The sequence below is a fragment of the Rhea americana genome, unplaced genomic scaffold, assembly GCF_003343005.1.
Source record: "Rhea americana isolate MKP2758 unplaced genomic scaffold, rheAme1 scaffold_203, whole genome shotgun sequence".
In the NCBI taxonomy this organism is placed as follows: domain Eukaryota; kingdom Metazoa; phylum Chordata; class Aves; order Rheiformes; family Rheidae; genus Rhea; species Rhea americana.
The window spans coordinates 1,286,846-1,301,569 of NW_028186184.1; the positions used below are offsets into that span (position 1 = coordinate 1,286,846).

A 14,724-nucleotide genomic window follows, 5' to 3' on the forward strand; every position below is an offset into this window, starting at 1 on the left:
TTTCACCTCCTCTGCAAGCGTCATTCGAGATGTGGCTAATGTGCTGGGACAGAATAAATGCGCTGCTGCGGGATTGACGGACTCCTGGTGCCCGAGGGGTTTTTGGCTGGCAAAGAGGCTCGTTCGCTAGCCGAGAGGTAAGAGCTGGGCTGAGCGTTGGGTAGTGAGAGCCTGGGGAAGGGAGGATGCTTGGCAGCGTTGCCAGCCCAGGCRCTCACCTTTGCGGGAGCCTCGTTCATGCAGTGCATCCCCAAACGGATCAGCTCCCRCCAGGGCCTGTCTTTTCTGGCTTCCAAAATCAGCAAGAGTGTTTATGACTTTGCTGAGGCATTAACACAGGGTACCGTAAAGTTGATCTAAAGCTCTTAATCAAGAATAAAAGGACATGGTGGTGGAGCCTAGTACCATTATCCGTGCAATGGTGCCAGAGGCTGCATAGACAGTGAGGGAAAAGATGGGCTCTTTTGCAAAGTTTACAGTTTTAGTAATCCAGTTAATATTCCCTGTAATCCAGTGCCTGGCAGCTGTGCTAACTAGAACTCAGCCTCTTTCTAGCGTTCCCCCAAAACTGTTGTGTAGGAAGCAGTCAAAAAAGGTCCAGAGGTTATTTTTAGCTGTGGCTGATTTCTTCACATGCTGATCAGACAGGARAGGAAGTTATTCTGGTCCCAAACTGCCCCAAATACACAAAAGTCCCTTGCAAGATTGTGATTTCTCAGGGTGAGGTTGCGAGATCCTGTTCTGATTTTGGAGAGTTAGTGCTCAAGAAGTGTCTTGGTTGCTTACTGTCCTGCAAGCTCACCTGGAGGGCTCGAATCACACGAGAGCCCCCGTAGCCGGGGTGTACAGACTCTGCACCCTCCTATTTACAGTCTCTTTTGGGCATGGGCTTGAGCCCCGCATCTCTGGAGCAGCAGAAAGGGTCACTCCTTGAAATCATTGAATCAACAGTGGGTGCATCCAGCTGGATGCAGGTGCTGGGTCTATAGGATAAATGTGAATTTTGGGAGGACATAGTGTCATTTCAAGCCGTGGGAAGTGCCGTGGGGCTTGGCCAGCTCTCCGCAGAGTGAGATAACTGTGTTGATGCTGAATATCTTCTCGCTGTGTTTGCTCTCCCTGTGGTGCTGCAAAGCCAGTCTCAGTGCCAGACCACTGTGTCCCCTTCCCTTCTTCAGCAGCTCCTTTGCTGTTGGGAAGGGGTGGGGGGAACAAAGTGTGACAGTGACATGGCTGGATCTTACTTTTCTCGTGTAGCTGTACAGAAGTGTTTCTGTGGAGCTTCCCAAGCTTGCTGCAGCTGGTTTCTGGCCAGGGCTGGTGGGTGTCAGTGAAGAGGAGAGGCATCACTGAGGCTTGGCAACAAGGCTGGAAAACTCCAGGGCAAATCCAGTGTTGGAAGCACCACTCTACTGGATGCACCATTGCTGTCCTGCCGTGCTGCCTCAGTGATGTGTTTCCCCTCCTGGCTGAGCGTGATAYCACTCACTGTCAGCTGCATCCCCCTGCAGAGGGGGTCAGCACTGTGGTCACAGCTGRGATCCCTCTCCATGCTAGCTTTCTGGCTGCCACGGAGCTGGAGAAGGCAACAGAGATGATACCTGACCACACAGATGCATGGCTGGCACAAGCAAAAGGGAATCTGATGCCCACATTTCTGYCCGTACTCCTGCTTCTGTAGCGAGGCAGCAGGCAGGTCTGACTCCACAGACATTTGGGCTAAAAGAGGCTGGAGAGGATTGCAGGAGGCTTTGCAGAGACAGAGAGGAACTCAACACTCTCTCCCATAACATCTTCATGGGCAAGCTCAGGAAGTGTGGGTTAGATGAGTGGACAGTGAAGTGGACTGAGAACTGGCTGAAAGGCAAAGCTCAAAGGGTTATGAGCAGAGGTGCAGAGTCTAGTTGGAGGCCTGTAGCTAGTGCTGTTGCCCAGGGGTCAGTACTGGGTCCAATCTTGTTCAACTTCTTCATCATGACCCCGATGAAGAGACAAGTACACCCTCAGCAAGTTTGCTGATGATACCAAACTGGGAGGAGTGGCTGATACACCAGAAGGTTGTGTTGCCATTCAGAGAGACCTGRATGTATTGGAGAGTTGGGCAGAGAGGAACCTCATGAAGTTCAACAAAGGGAAGCGCAAAGTCCTTCACCTATGGAGGAATAACCTCATGCACCAGTACAGGCTGGGGGCTGACCTGCTGGAAAACAGCTGTGCAGGAGGACCTGGGAGTTCTGGTGGACAACAAGTTGCCTACGAGCCGGCAATGTGCTTTTGTGGCCAGGAAGGACAACAGTATCATGGGGTGAATTAGGAAGAGTGTTGCCGGCAGGTTGAGGGAGATGATCCTCCTCCTCTATTCAGCTTTGGTGAGGCCGTATCTGGAGTACTGTATCCAGTGCTGGGCTTYCCAATAGAAGAGAGACATGGAAGTACTGGAGCAAGTGCAGCAAAGGGTTACTAAGATGATTAAGGGACTGAAGCACCTCTCATACAAGGAAAGGCTGAGAGGGCTGGGATTGTTCAGCCTGCAGAAGAGAAGACTGAGGAAGGATCTTATCAATGTATATAAGTAGCTAAAGGGGGAGCGTAAAGAGGATGGAGCTAGAGTCTTTTCAATGGTGCCCAGTGATAGGACGACAAGTAACAGGCACAAACTAAAACGCAGGAAGTTCTGTCTGAACACGAGGAAAAAAATCTTTACTGTGAGGTGAACTGAGCACTGGCAGAGGTTACCYAGAGAGGTTGTGGAGTCTCCTTCCTTGGTGATATTCAAAAGCCATCTGGACACAATCCTTGGAAACATGCTCTARGTGACCCTGCTTGAGCAGAAGAGGAAGACTGGATGATCTCCAGAGGTCCTTTTCAACCTCAGCCATTCTTTGGTTGTGTGATTCTGCTACCTGCAGGTCCAGAAAGACTTTGCTTTGCTAGTGTTATCTGTCTGATATCCAGATATGCCAGCCAGAGAACAGCTAGTATTTGATGGAGGGAAAAGACTTCTTTTTCGTCTTTCCCCAGCATCAAAACTTGGATGATAATCACTTGATCATTGTCATCACTTTAGGGCTGCCATATTTAAAAAAAGCATTTTTTCTTTTGATCATCTGCTCTAAGTTAATTTAGTTACAAGACATTTGCTGTGACCATTTTTGGAGAGGGTGATCAGAGCACCTTTGCAGAGGAGAAATGGCTTTCTTTCTGTATGTGCTACATATTTACGTGTATGTGAAGAAATTCTGTCTCTTAAAATTAAACTAAAATAAAACCCAGCATTGATCACTGCGTGGCTCTTCATGGGCACCGGTGTCGCTTTCAAATCACATGTCGTCAATAAGTCTAATTCTAACAGCCCTGCAGCAAATGGCATCAGCCTGCACTTTGAGATGTCTCCCACACGTACTCCTGCTGCCTAAAAATACCAGCGCTTTAATTCTCAAATGGCTTGGCTATTGTACAGCCACCATTTTTTATTTAAATATTGCTGCATGGCTCAGTACAGGACATCTGTTATGCTACGAAGGGTGAAATTCTGCTCTAGAGATCTGGTGTTTAATAATGCAGTAGCTCTGTTCATCTTCAGGGTAAATGAACATTTATTACTTCTGCTATCAATGCTGCAAGGTGTGTTAGTCAGGGGTGCAGTGGCATTCAGGGGAGAAGATGCTCGATCCCCACTGAGCAGCGTTAGGGGAAGTAGAGTCCAGCAGCCTCAGGAGGGGAAACTCATCCCTGATGTGGCACCTCCACKTCAAGCAAAATACCCCTCAAAACTCATCCTGAGCTTCATTTCGYCAAAGTAATGAGACAAACTCTCAGCTGCTGCTGAGAAAATGCCATTGTTGCTGTGGCCTTTCCTGGGATGGGCTGGTTGAGCATCCCAGCAKCAGCCAGCAAGGATGGATCCTGTTGCAGGACAGGAGATGGGTCAGTCAATTCTCAAATCCCTTCCAGCCCATCTTGCAAGTGTTGTGGGAACCCTCTGAGCCCTTGAGCTGCCCCTACCACGAGGAGAGTGAAGGTAAATGGCCCATCTGGCTGGCATTCCCTACAGAGATGCTCTTGTGTCCATATKCCTGGGTGCTTTAGAAGCTGTTGAAAAACACAGTGTAACACACTCTGTCCCTGTTAACCCTCAATGTATATGTCCCATGATGTCTATTCCTTCTTTGCTGCAAAAACATAATTTACATATCTGGCTTAAGCCATGGAGTAACATGGCCCATCTGTGGCATAGGTGGTAGGGAAGGGGTGTGAACGACTGAGTCTCTGCCTGTAATGGGTGAATACGGCGGGCATGCTAGGATTTTCAGTTTATACAGAGCACTTGACAGACTAGTGTATAATTCATAGGCAGACAAGCTTTTTTTCCAGCAGATTTCAGCTTCTTGACCATACTAGTTTTCTGGCAGGGCGGGGAGAGCTCATCAGCTGGTCTGTGAATGAAGCCAAGGGCTCATGTCACATGCCTGGATCTTGAGGTGAAGTGGCAAACTGGAGGATCACAAGCAAACTGGCTTTCTGGCGTGGACTATGGGGTTTCAGAGCAGTGCTGAATGTGGTAGATGTGAAAACTGAAGTTTGGCATAGCTGCGAGGTGCTGAGTTTAGAAAAAATGACTGATGCTCCAAGTGGAGGCGTTTCTTTAGGAGATTTTGGGTTGGAGGTATATGATTTTTTCTCTTTCTATCTCCATATGATAAATGTTTGTGCTGCTGAGTGAGATTCTTTCTGAACTGTAAATGCAGTCAGGAGTGGTGGTTGAGCTCAGGCTCAGGGCAAACGCTGAGAAGGTGGGGTTGGCAGGCAGTACTACATCCTGCTATAATATGCTCAAGTCATGGATGCGCGCATTGATGATTTCCCCAGTCTTGCAAAACTCCCTATATTTTGGAGGCTGAAAAGTTGAGGAAACCAGCYACCATATCCACAGAGCTGGCAGACACCAGCCACTTGGTTTCTTCCTCTCTCCACTGTGGGTAGGAGGAAATCCAGCCACTGGAGATGCCAAGGAGGTACTGCCACTGCAGTGGGAGAGGGACCAATGTGGTGATTTGTTGCGAAGAGCCATCTTGCTCCATCAGAGCAGGATGCAGCAATTCTCCATCACTTGGTGTCTTGACTCTCTCCTTCCAAGGGATTTCTGCTCTAATATGGACTGATCAGAGTCGGCCCAAAATGTTGAAGCCCTGTGGCTGACAAGGAAGCAGAAGAGTCTTCCCAGGCTGTTGCTTTCGCCCTGAGTTTTCTTTCCCGTCTTTTCTTCAGGCCTGACATGCTCATGGAGTGTTACCATGGGTCAGCTGCCGCACAGTCACCTGCTAAGCTGAAGCAAGCTAGAGGTTTCCTTGAGCCTGTCCTCCAAAATGCATGAGATGTTGCAGAACTTCTCCACCAGATAATCAAATGCAGCTTATGAGCAACCACATTAATGGTCCCTGGGGCAGCCCATGTCCCTTTTCCCTCACAGCTGAGACCTTCATCTTCCCTTCTTCTTCCCCCCTTTGGTTGAGGCAGATCCTCTGGAAGAAGCAGACATGGGTCAAGCAGCTGCCAAGTGCACCTGATGCTTTCATATACCAGAGGTGCAAGAACTTGCGGGCACAGAACAGGTGCTAATAACACTGATAACTAGAGCAGGCTGGCTGTGGGAGAGCTGTTTTGRGCTGGTGGTGATGGGAGGATGCTGCTAATGAGAAGATGTTGGTGATTGCTGTGATGGCTTTATTGTCTTCTTCTTATCATCCTCCAAAGATGATGGTTTAGGTGAGAAAGAGTTCAACCTCTGGGCAGCCAAAGCTCTCATCTTCTTGCCCGCCTTGACCTTACTCTGTCAGGGAGATGCATGCGGTTTGGCTCTCACATCTTGTTGTTTTCTGAAAAGCGAATATTGTCAGATTCAGAGCAACTCTGGCCGTGTTGTGTGCATATTAATGCAGAGCCAAGGCAAGRCTCAGCATGTGTGTGCTTCTACCTCCAATGCCCTGCAGACAGCAGGAGCAGGAGCTGGATATGTACGCATGGGGGTCTCTGCTTAAGAGCTTTAGATAGATGTTATCTGCAGATGCAGCTCATGGCCGGCTGGRGAAGTGGTGGAGAGAGATGCCAAGAAGGGAAGCTGTGACAAGGAATCTGAGTCGCTCCAGCAAAACTCCTCATGTTGCTGCTTATGAGATGCTGGAGAGGCAAATTGGCTGGGGAGGGCTGGCTTGTCTCAGCATTCAGAGCAGAAGGGGGCTTTGTGCCATTGCTAGAAGATTAAGAGCAGAACTTCAGCTGAATCTCCTGGGCTGAGATGAAGCAGTCTTAACTCTGATATGGGAGCCAGAAATTCCACAATGCTGCAAGACACTGATGCAGCCCAGACACTCCTCCCCCAGGTCAACATCACGGTAGCCTGAAGAAGCCAGGGGCAATGCGAGGCCATGCCTGCCTAATGTGCACACCAGGTGCTGCTGGGTGCAGCTGGCTCAGCTCTCCTGAAGGTGGGACAGTCCCTGGGGGGCAGGAAATGTGGGTGTCCTCTTGCAGCACGGTGCGCATGGAGACACCAGAGGGATTACTCGGTTTGCTTTTCAGCTCGTGATTCTGGCAGATGGGTAACCGGCTGTGCTGAAAGCGCTACAAGTACCCTGAGAAAGCAATGAAACATCCATGCTCCTCTCTTCAAGCAGTCAGAGCAGGGACCTCATAAAGTGTTACAGAGGCGCTGTGACCCGCAGGTGGCAGGAGAGCGGGTCTAGAGCCTTTAAAGGATGCATTAAAAAACAGAGGTATTTAACTGCCACTCCTGTGGGACCCACTGCTCCGTGGTGGGGTGAGGCTGGTCCTGTGGGTCTCGCTCTCCCTCTGGCTGGACAGTGGAGCTSGTGCAGCATCCTGAATTTCTGAGGGGTTACCCACTGCACCCTTTCAGAAGTCAGCCTAGGCCGTAATCACCAGGGTGGCTTTTGAGGGAGAGCAAAGCTGCTCTCAGATGCTTGCTCCTCATCCCACCTGTTCTCTGACTGTTTGGATTTCCCCATCATATCACTGTTCTCATCATTCATTATTTCTCTCTAGATGAAGGCTTTGTAATACCATGTGACATTTCAGGCATTTTTAAGTAATTTCCTCTCTTCTCCTCCGATTTTATTGCTGTTCATAACTAGGAACAGCCTTTCTTTGTCCTCAGCGAGGGGGAGGTGTCTGTTATTGCTGCTGTTATCATACTCTACGAGGCTTGTTTGAGTTAATGAACATCCTTCTCTCTTTCTCTTTTATGTCTCTTCCATTCCTGTCTTTTTAGCCTGATTTCTTAAGGAAATGAAGCTGGCAGGGTTGCCTTTTCACAGCCTGTACTCCTCCCCCCACTACTAACTCTCAAATGTGTTGGTCTCTCTTAGCAAATCTGACAGGGTGGAGAGCTCAAAATGCTCAGCRGCCCTTAGACTTGTGAACACTGGCAGCTGGCAGGGAGGAGAGACCCAGGTGATGCCCCTGAGCAACATGCTGCAAGGGGACAGCAGTGGTGCAGTGGGCATGGGGGTTCACTACGCAGCAAATGTGGCTATATATATGTGTGTGTATATCACTGATAGCCTGAGGGGTCCCAAGAGTTGTATCCCCAATGTGTTAGCTGGGGTGCTAGGCTGAATCGCCTGGCTGTTTTTKCTGCCTGTCTGCTTTTGTTCCTTGTTTGGTGCTCAGGAAGAGAACTGAAGGAGGAAGGCTGTTTTAGCCAGCTGAACAGGCCCTTAGTCTGTGTTTYGAGAGACCTGGGTTGTGTTTTAGAGTTGTCCGTGGCTGTGCTCGAGAGCTTTCTTCCTGCAGCAGCAGGAGCTACAGCTGGTTTAAGCTAATATGTTGGAGTGTGAACTGCAGTGGTGGAGGAGCCAGCACAGATTTTTCCATTGCTTCCCATGCTACCATTGCAGCAGGGAGAGGCAGTAATGCTGTTCCTGCTGCTGCTGCAAAATCTGGTTTTCTGGTTGTAATGTGGGGATTGTGGAACTTCTGATGAGGGGAATCCTGAGGTTCCCTCTCGCTTGAGATGGCTACTGCTGCAGTATGTGGGGGGAATGCAAGGTGCCAATGGTAGTTCAAGATGATCAGTGGAAAAAGGCCAAAGAGCTTCTTGGTTCATAATAGGACTCTGTTGTAGTGGCTGACATCTCCTGCTGTCCCAGCCTCAGGGCTGGGAACCTGTGACAGCACTGCGACGCTAGGGTTTGCCCTGCTTTAACATGAGGGCAAAGCTTCTCATGACATGAGAGCTTGTTTCCCAGATCTTTAGACTTAGGTGGCTCATTTGTGTTGTGTCCTTTCCCRGCTGAGATGCTGCAGATTACCCCATGTTGCTGGTTTGTAAAAGGTAACTTGTGCCCAGCATCCGTGAGGATGGAGAACCATGTGAGAACATCCCCTTCCTTGGACTGCTGTGGGAGGAGGGTTTGTGCTGGGCTGGGGTGGAGAGTTTGTGGTGTCCACTCCAGGCCCTCTGTAGCCCTGCAGTATGGAGATGCTTGGCCAAGGTCCAAGAGGGCCGTTGCAATGTGGAAGCAACCTGTCTGCTTGGCAATTTAGCTGGGGACTTGGCTTTTCTGTGGATGAGTTACTGCTTGTTGGCATCAAGTCATGTTGCAGAGCTGCTTTCTGAAGATTTCACCCTCACTGTGCTGTGTCCGTCACTTTGCATGCATGTCTGTCTTTTGGGTGGCTGATTTGGCTGTTCTTTGCTTTCTACAACCCTCATCCCTAAGGGCTGGAKTCTTGTTAGACCTCAACATGGCCCGTGCCTAGTCCAATTCCCAGAGATCTATTGGGAGCCATGTCTCAATCCTCAGCATGCTTTCCCCTCTACCTTGTGGTCCTTTCCAGCATGGGAGGCTTGCTAGGAAGTGCTTAGGCTATGAAGAGCACATGGGCATTTGTAGCCTAGTGGTGAGTAGGGTCCTCAGAGGCTCCCCATGGTCTGTCTTCTCCTAGGGAATCCCAAAACATGCAATCTCATTAGGAGGGACTCAAAGCAGTGGCTCTGAGTTGTGATGCATCCCTTTATCCTCCTCATGCCTGGACTCTTCATCTGCTTGTGGCCTGACAGGTATCAAGGCTTGATAATGAGAGGACAAGACCAGCTCAGATGCTGCCATGTTCTTGCACAATGCAAAGAAATATGGGGTATATTTTGGAGCTAGGAGCTAGGCTTCTTATCCATCTGTGAGATGTGGGTAAAGGAAGGAGAAGGGCTTGATAGCTATCCCTGGGAGAAGGAAGAGAGGTGGAGAAATATAGGCATCAAGGGCTGAAGAGCTCCACATATCAGGGCACACTCTGCAAAGAGAAAATGCTGTGTTATTGCTGGATACAGTGTTGCCTGGAGTGCAACACCTACGACCTGGATCATGCTTGGGCCATTCTTAGAAACCTGCTCTAGCTCATGCTGCTCTCTGATGTGCTGCTCACAGTGCTTGGTGCGGGCCAAGAATGCACCGCTACAGCTGCTGCACATCCACATGGCCTCTGCTCAGGAGCTGAGTGCTTACATGGTTTCTCCTTCCAGGAAGGGTTTCGGTTTTGCTTTATGCTCTCAGGCCTTTATTTTGGTGGTAGTGAGATGGGCTCTGTAAGTGAGGAGATCCCAGCTGAATAGTTCATTGAGGAAGCTGCTAATTTGAATACATGTCTGTAATAATTAAATCATTATCTGGAGGGAAGTAGGGAACAGATACCCAGAACAGGGCTAATTAAAATCCAAATCCAGGATGACTTAAGCTCCGGGCCAGAGCACAAGAGAGCCTACTGGGGATGTCTTCATGTGTAATTGCTTTTCACAACATCTGTCCCACGAGAAAACCTGTCTGTCCCCCTCATGAGACCAAGACTGACCCAGAAACTCTCCTCTCTTATCCAGTCTGCTGTTTCCCAGACCAGATGCAACTAGATGCCACACGCTGCATACAGGGCTCATCAGGTGCTGATACCCAGTTTGAGAAGGTATTTGGGTCTTGGGCCTCAGGAACTGAATTCTTCCATATCTCTTGAAGATTTAGTCCTTATCTTTTTCAGCTCTCAGGCTTGGCCAGTACTCCTTGGAAATTCCGTAAGATCAAGGAGCAAGGCAGGCTAATATCAATGTCTTCTCCATGCACAGAAGGATTTCTGCCTTGGACCTACTAAGTTGCTGTGGGGACCCAGTACCTGGGAGGAACATGAATCAAGCTACAGGGAGAGATGAGTTTTGTGCTTTGGGGTGATTCTCCATCCAGGGTGAGAAGAGCCTGGGAGAGATTTTTTGTGTTTTGTGTCGCCTATAAGGAGGCAGTTCAGTGCTGGAGATGGACCCGGCCCTGGAGTTATCCTTGCATGTCAGCTCTGAGCAAGACCAAATAGACAAAAGTGGCTTTGCTGAGCTGAGATGTGGTGAGCAGCAGATGCAGTTGTGACACTGGAGGGGAAAAAAGCCCTCCTACACCACTTCATGTAATCACATGGAAGTAGTGATGGAATATCTGCAGGATGGATGTTAACGTGCATACCAAGAGGTGCTGTGAATGCCTTGTCTGAGCCTAGGTAAGCCTGATGTCCTTCATCTCCTTTAGCAGGGACAGACTCTTTGCAAAGGGCAGTGCTTACAAATCCCATGTCCTATTTTCAGAGGCTAGTCAAGGAACTGCTGGGTCTGGGGTTAATTCAGTGCTTTTGAGTTCTCTGCACTGGCTGGCTGTCCACACCAGAGAGATGTTACTGCTCTGGTTGCATAGTTTGAAGATCCTAACATGAATGTTAATGAGGTAAAACACAGCAGCAAGCATCACTTCAAACAAGCTGGCCTAGAATCACTGTATTACAGCAGAGAAGGGGCTGCAAATGTCCAAACTGGGTCACTTCCTAAATTGGTTAAGTGGAGTTGGTGCATTTGCCTAGTGCAGAGAAGGTCAGATGAGCTCTGTCTATCAAATGTGCTTGTGCTGAACGTTGCTCAACAAATGCCTCTGTATCAGCACAGCAGGTAAAGCTCATCTCAGATGGGCTGGTGTCTGCATGGAGCATCCAAGCTGGGGAAGGTCAAGGGAGGGCATGGTGCCAGAGGCTGGGCAAACAGCCACTTCTGCTTGGGTGAGCATCCCACCAACCCCTGACACACATTTTTTTTCCCCCTGCGTTGCCCTGGAGGGACTGCAGTGTTGCAGTAGCACAGTGGCTGATGCTCTGTCAGTGATGTGGTGGGTCTTGGGGACGTGCTGCTATAGGCTGCAGCATCCCTAGGCCAGTGCTGATGCAGCTGGGTGGGAGTACCTGAGCTCAGCTTGGCGGCCTGGCCTATGACCAACAGGAACTGGGGACTACAGGACACACAGGGTCCAAAAGAAGTAAAAACTTGAAGTTGCCTGCAAAACCTTTAAAAGGTTGACTTGGCTGCCGTGTGTAGGTTATCTGTGGAGAAGGATGGAGGGGTATGAGCTGTCTGGTACTTACAGGGCTCCTGGGATGCTGTTGCCTACCCTGCCATGCTGGCCAGATGTTTGCCTAGGCAGGGGGATTGGCAGTCTGTCCTCTGGGAGAGCAATCCCTGCTGCGTTCCTGCCTCCTTTTCCTGCTATATTACTTTTCCTCCAAATTTAACTGTCCTCTCCTTTCCATTCAGCACCAACACTACAAGTAGCCCTGCAGTGTGGCTTGTTGGAGTTGAGCAGTGCTGTGGAAGTGCAAATATGGCTCATGAGCCCTTATTTTGTCCCTGCAGAACTGGCAACTCAGTGTCTGTCTCCTGGGCTCTTAACCTGCCTGTTCATCCCCCTTATACAACTCTCACCATCATTCCTATGATGCCCTCTATGTTAGCAACGTTCTTAAAATAAGGAGTTCACGATGTCCTTCAAACCTATCTCATTAGTGCTCCTAACACTGCATGTGTCCTGTTGGCTCAGGAGCTTTAATATGCTGTTGCTTTAAATAGAGAGGATGCATGATATTGTCATCTCAGACAGCAGATGTGTTGCCACATGTTGGGTTCATCCCCTATCCCTCATCCTTAAAAAATGAATCCCTGAAGGGATTTTAAGGTTTCCTGGCCACCACTTTTCCAAGTACCCATAAGAGCACTGCTCAAGCTGAGGGACCTGCATGGCATCAACCATGCCTGCATCTTTCCTAGTTGGTTGGGCACCAACATAATTACCTACGTTTAATTTCTTTAAAAGAGATGAGCTGCAAATGCACTTCTCCCCTTTCCTAGTGATGTCTCACGTCGATCAGGTCAAATCTTGTTCTCACCTAATCCCAGCCAGGCCAGCTCACAAGATCATTCCTGCTGCAAGTGCTTGGCCATGTGGTCACTTCCCACCTACCTCCTTCCAGCAGCATCATTGCCCTTGGACATGGGTTAAATCCAGCCGGATTGGCACCCACCTGTGGGATGAGATCTGCCATGCAAGTGCACCTAGTGTGTCCTGAAGGTCCTTGAAGTGCTCAAAGGCAATTGCAAAGCACTGCATTGAGGAACCCTGTGCTCATGAGTGTAACAGGGATGGATGCACTGTGAGGGTGATCAGTAGAAACATGGGACAGGCTGGACATGACTGGGCCCACCACGCTCGCGGCCTTCTTGGGTGAGTTGGGCATAGCAGGGGAGGCACTGATCAGTGGCCATGGACATCACAGGAAGCACAGTAGAGATAAGGGCACAGGCTCTCAGAGCTCTTTGCTGCAGGACTATGGGGGTCCTGCATGGCAGAGCTGCTGCCAGCAAGGTCACAGAGCTCACTTCATTAGTTTAGCTCCATGGAGCTGACATTTTAGGAGGGAATGAGTTAGAAATTGAGTTGAACTAATGCCCAGTGCTGCCTTTTGTGACAATAAAACCTCAGATGAGAGATCTCCTAGCATAGAGAACAGACAGCATCCTGGTGCAAACAATGTCATTCGCCACCCTTTCTGGAGCAACTTTGTGTTAGCTCCCTCCCTTTGAAGCTTACGTGGCTTTTCAAGTCCCCCAAAATAGGGGAATGGTGCTGGGTTAGTGCAGTTCCGCACCATGGCTGAGTTGCTTTGGGGATTGCCCTTCTGTGAAAGTGCATGCTGGCACCTGTTTCCTCCAGTTGTTCTCCTGTTCACAGCCAGACTCTGATGGCTTCATGTTGTCTTTCCCTGGGTTTGGGACAAGTCAGTTTTTATTGTCACTTCCAGGTCCCTGAGCTCTGCCCAAAGGAGGGCAGCACCTCAGAAGACATGAACAGTGCTCCATTAATGCAACTTAAATCCCTTTTGATGGCAAGCATACATTTTTTTCCAAGGCTAGGTTGATGGAAATACCTTCTGAGCTCTCAGAAAGAGTGTTGCGTTGCTGCATGCGGTCCCTAGCAAGGGCGAGGACTTCTCTGCTCTCTTCCTTCGTGGCAGCCCTGGGCTGTGATCCCTGCAGGGTAACAGCAGGGATGCTCTGTATGGCATCATGGCATGAAGGAAAACCTAAGGTCCAGAAGAGTTTCCAGTCTCGCTGTGGGTTTCCTGATTCTAGTGTAATTACATTTTGATACTGGAAACCCTCTGATGTTTCCAAGCTCCTCCTGAGAGCCTAGAGACTTCCCATCACAGGGAGCTGATGCCCTGCTCTCAAGTGAGAGCCAGTCTTTCTCCATTTCAAACAGACCCCAAATCTGGGAACTGCTGGATCCTCATAAGGAAATGTGAGGCAGAAAGGGGTGAGTGGCACATTGTGGTGCTAATGGCCCTATTTTGCAGGGTGTCTGCATACAAGCTCAGGAAAGAGCCAAAACACTGCTTAAATGAGAAACTCCCTGAGCTGGTCAAGCAATTTGCGTATTTTTCTTGATGTGTTTTTTTTTTTCTTCTCCATTTTTTTCTGCTCTTGACTTGAAGCTTCGGTGAGAATGACCCAATTATGGGAAGCAATTAAACTTCAGTGTTTCTGTGGTCTGGTGGGGGCATGGCTCTGTCAAAAGCTCCCTACTGGATCTGACAGCAGCTTGTGGTATTCACAAAAGCCTGATTTGTTCTTCCTTATCTTTTTCTGTACTTGTTCCTCCCTGAATTTCCCTCACGCCCTTATATGTCACTTATTGGATACTACCAGGATGCAAACACACAGATTTCTTCTGAGGGGAAGGGAAGCTTCTTGGCAAGCGTCTCCTTCCCTGCCAGGAGCCTTCAGAGAGGAATTCCTGGCTATGGGGACTTCGAGGTTGGCGTTACATGTTCGCTAGGTGGGCTTGAATCTATTTGCCTTGGTGTCTTGTGTTACAGTGGACAAGGTTTTAATGTTAATTCCTTGCTTGTACCCGGAAAGGAGATCTTGATGTGACAGCAGGCATATAAAATACCTGTTTTCCAGCCTTTCTGAGTGCAAAGACAGCCTGGCCGAATGGCTGCAAGCCCTAAAGCAAGCCTTTCGCACAGTACAGGCTGGGAGCTGGGGTCTCTGGAGGGAACTGGACTTTGCTGTTGAGGAGGAGTGAGCTCCAGCTGGAGCTTTTTCTGTGGCTGGATATTTTTTGGGTCCTTCTTGTGGATTCTCTGATGGCTGATAAGGGTTGAGCTGATTCCACAGTTCTTTCAAAGGCAAGCCGCTTGGATTTCCCTTCTTGAGCCAATTCTCAAAACTTATAGGAGCACAGCAGCTTTTGGGTGTCCACCTCGCTGTCAAAGTGAGAGAGGAGCGTAATCATCTGCCTCGAGGTGTTTGGGAACGTGCAGGGGCAGAGATATCGCAGAAACCTCATTGCT

General features: G+C 49.3%; 1 protein-coding gene across 1 annotated transcript in view; it reads left to right on the forward strand.

The window, feature by feature from the left end:
- The window catches only part of PPFIA4 (PPFI scaffold protein A4), a 64,210-nt gene continuing 49,486 nt past the window's right edge, over nucleotides 1-14,724 (forward strand). Inside the window, exon 1 of the mRNA XM_085304109.1 lies at nucleotides 1-137. The gene's annotated coding sequence lies outside the window, so the exon portion shown is untranslated. The remainder of the gene's footprint in view (nucleotides 138-14,724) is intronic.